At 49.0% G+C, this 4,112-nt stretch overlaps 1 pseudogene; it reads left to right on the top strand.

Annotated features, from left to right (window-relative positions):
* Window positions 1–3,098: 3,098 nt before the first annotated feature.
* LOC100954130 lies at window positions 3,099–3,524 on the top strand (annotated as a pseudogene).
* The last annotated feature ends 588 nt before the right edge of the window (window positions 3,525–4,112 follow it).

Below are 4,112 nucleotides of genomic sequence, written 5' to 3'. Positions count from 1 at the left end.
CAGAAACAATCCTCAGGGCTGGGGCTGGTGAGAGTGAGCCCAGAGGCCTAGACTGCACCAGCAGTGGAGAAGGAGAGATTTGGTTCTTAGACGGCACTTGGTGGCAGGTCCCGTTATGAAGGGAGAGTTGTGTCTTCTGGAAAGGTGGTACCAATGGAGAGAGCTCACAGGCCCTGTCAATGTAGGAAGCTCATGGGGCAGAGAATAGTGTTTAGGAGGATACCTTGACGTGTGCCAGCATTGGCACATTCACAGTCACATACAGGTCTGAAACACAGGGCAACAGGCCCACAAGGAGCGTAGACCTGCTACTCCTAGTAGCTGTGTTGGCCTCCTGAAGAGCATGTCTGGTGCTCTGCACCTGTGGGCAACAGTTCACCTGTCCCTCAGCAATGCCTTATGTCTGGGGTTCTCAGGAGGGGCCTGGGCAAGTGGAAGGCAGGTACTGGCTTCATGGGAGCCCCACCTCAGCATGTCCCTGGGCTCATGGGACCAGCTGCCACCATGCAGATCCTGGAGCCAACTGCTCCTCTAAGATGAGAGGTGTCGGGGAGCCTGGTCCACCAGTGTGTCCAAGAGGCAACTCTGGGACAGCAGGCCAGAGGCTCCGCAGTTCCCAGCACTCTGAGGTAATTGAGCAAACATCAACTGTTCCTGCTCAGCAGGTGTCCTGAACGTTCTCTGAGCCTCTATTTCCTCGCTTACAAACCCCATTGTACTGTGAACAGGGTAGTTTCAAGGATTGAAAGAATCTGCGTGTAAAACATTTGGCCTGTCCTAGGCTACAGGGAGTGGTCAGTGCAGCTCATAGTGTTGAGTCTCTGGGATGGTCAGTGACAGTTGTGGCCTTGGGCTGTGAAGGTGGTCAATGAAAGTCATGGTTCTGGGCTTTAGGAGAAGGTCAGCAATGCTCACAGTCTTGGACTGTAGGGGTGGTTAGTCATGATCAGGGTCCTGAGCTGATGAAGGGCACTGAAAATTCCTCTCCAGCTGTGAAGGACCTCATGGTCCTTCTGTGGAATTGTTGCAGGTGGGGTGCAGTGGGCTTGGGTCCTGGAAGCTTGGGGTTCTCCCCTTTCCCAGCCTAAATGTTCCAGCTAAAGGAGTCTTCTCAGGCAGGGCTAGAATGTGGACCGTCTCAGTCTTTCCTACAACCCAAGAAGAGTGGGGAGGGTTCTGCCGGAGAAGCCCCCATGGGCTTGATGGGCCAAGGCTCATTTGAAACACATTGAGACACTTGAGTTTGTGAGATGCCCCCGTGGCAGGTATTCCTGAACTTCAGAGGAAGAGGTGACAGCTATAGGTAGGACACAGCAGCTTAGCCTCTGACCAGGCAGACCTCAGGTCACTTTGTTGGCTGCAGCCAAGGAATGGGTTCTTTTTTGGTAATATTTTAGGTAAAGCTTGGGTTTTTTTCCCATTATAAAAATAATATATTCTCTGTATAGGAATTATTTTTCTGAACTATTGGTTCCAAATGGTCATGTGTTCTTAAACTTTATGAACACTATGCAGAACTGGCTTCAGTTCTCTGAGGTGAGAGTGCATTCTGACACAGGCTGTTTTCTGTACAGTGGGTGTTGTATTCTCTTCACACTGTGGATTTTTTTTTCTGCCTGTATGCTTGTTCATTTTGAACAATGAGAGGTTTATCTGGCCTAGGTGGGTGATCGTAATCTCCTTAGCACTCTGCCCCATGCCTGTTCACAACCCCTGTCAAACTCTAGCGGGGCCCAGTGGCCCTGTGGACACCCTTGCCAAGCCCTGTGGTTGGTTGTCATTTCCTTTCTTTTAGCTTCTGTTCTCTCAGTCTGACCAGGTGATTGCAGAAAGAAAGGGGGCAGACAGCGAGGCTTAATGGCTGGCATCAGATTCCTCTTAGTAAAAGAGTAGTCTATTAGAGAAAATACCTTGATGGGTGCCTGGGTCCAGGTAGGCTCCTGAGGGTAGGGTAGTGGGCCCTGGTCTGCTTCCTTGGGGGCTCTGCCAGCTGGGCTGGAAAGTCTGATGAGGAGAATTGGAAAAGATAGCTAGAGACCTAAGTCTGAGGTCAGGGTATAGAGCCCAGCAGGGTAAAGGGCCGTGGAAAGGTCCCCTGAGTGTGGAGTGTAGGGCACGTTGAGAACGAGGTGTCTTGATGGACTGAGCTTCTTTGTCTCTCTATCCATGACCCCCAAGTCCAAGTACATCCTACTACCAACCTACAGCGATAGTTTCCTTTGTAGTCCCTGCAAGCCTTGTCTTGACATCCGCCTGTGAGTCCTCCTCATTGTGACTGAGTGTCTTAGTTAATTTTGTGTTGCTGTAGCAGAAAACCACAGACTGGATAATTCTTAAAGAAAAGAAATTACAGTTCTGAAGGCTGGGAAGTCCAAAATTGCAGAGTTCACATCTGCTGAGGGCCACCTTGCTGTGTCATTCCATGGCAGAGGTGGAAGGGTAAGAACATTCAAGCGACTGAGAGGTGTGAACTCACTCTTATCCCAATTCCTGATGACGAAACCACTCCCATATTAGGGGCACCATCTATTCATGAGGGCAGAGCCTAATCCCCTCTCACAGATCATACCTCCTAACACTCACAGTGGCAGTCAAATTTCAACACAGGCTTTGGAGAGGACATTCAAACCATTGCATTTTGTCTCTGGACCTCCAAAACTCATGTCCTCAGATACAAAGTAGTCCCAAAAGTCTTAACTCATTCTGACATCAACTCAAAACTCGAGCGTCTCATCTAAATCATATGTGGGTGAGACTCAAGTTAGGATTTATCTTGAGGAAAATTCCTCTCCAACTGTGAGCCGGTGAAATTAACAAGTAATGTGCTTCCAAATCTTATACAGTGGTGGGACAGGCATAGGCTAGACATTCCCATTCCAAAGGAAGAAAGAAGTAAGAATAAATAAAGGGTGACTGCTTACAATGTGGTTGTTGCCTGGGTAAGAAGAGGCCAGTCTTCTGAGCTTGGGCTTTTTTCTCTGTGTAATGTGTGGTATTAGAGATCAGCTCTCCTGTACCAGCAAAGGCTGGATGGGTGGGCGGTGGGTTCCCTCAATCCTGCTCAGCTGAGGGGCTGCTCTGCACTGTCGGTTCTTTGGATGCCAGCACTGCTGCCTGTGGCCTCCCGCCTTCTGTTGTGCCCCAGCCCTGTTATCCATGTCCTCTGGAAGCCCTCCGTACCAGTCCTCGTTGCCCTTGGGCTCTAGCTATATTCCGGGCTTGGTCTTCGCAGCCTTTATCATTTGCCCCAACGAGAAGGTCGCCAAGGAGATCACCAGGGCTATGGTGGAGAAGCGCCTAGCAGCCTGCATCAACCTCATCCCTCAGGTTACATCCATTTAAGAATGGAAGGGAAAGATCAAGGAAGACAGGTCCCGCTGCTGATTGAAACCGAGAGTTCCTTGGTCCCAGCTTTGACAAATTTTACCAAGTGGCTGAGGTGATTGCATTGCCTGTGGAACGGGAATTACCCACCTGCATTGGTTACAGAGTCAGTTTCTGACTAGAGCACAGTCCTACCATGATGAGCCCTGTACCCACCATGATCCCTCTGACTTCCAGGAGATGACTTGGCACCCATTAAATCCTATCTTTGGTTCTTTTTCTTTTTCTTTTTTTTCTTTTTTAAAGGGTAACTGATGACAAGTAATTCAAAACCCAACTGGAAAAACATTGACTCCTAAGCTACAGAGTAATCTTTGATTCCATGTCCTATATTCTGGTGTGATCTGAGAGACCAAAAAAAAAGGGGGGGGGGGCCCTAACACTAAGAAAACAAAAGTTATCTACAGATTGAAGGTTCAGGGCCTATCTGGCAGGGAACATTTCTAAATTCCTATGGCTACAAGTAAAACCATATTCTTGCCAAACTCCTAACAGGAATGGTCAAGGAAAGCATTAGCTGATGCATATCCCAGCCCAGTACAGAAGACTGGCCTTACAGTCTGCAGATAAGCGCCTGCAGGCTTTCCTTCACTCGGCCCCACCAGCTTAGCCAAGGCTGCATACAAACTGTCCTATAGTTGACCCTTTGATGTGAACAGCCAAGTTCCACTTCATTGTAATGCCAAAACTCCTCCCCAAAGTGAACGTGGGATGTAGGTTGCATACAT

This window comes from Otolemur garnettii, unplaced genomic scaffold (assembly GCF_000181295.1).
Source record: "Otolemur garnettii isolate 467f Iridium unplaced genomic scaffold, OtoGar3 scaffold00133, whole genome shotgun sequence".
Lineage (NCBI taxonomy): Eukaryota > Metazoa > Chordata > Mammalia > Primates > Galagidae > Otolemur > Otolemur garnettii.
This window is presented reverse-complemented; position numbering and strand designations above follow the sequence as displayed.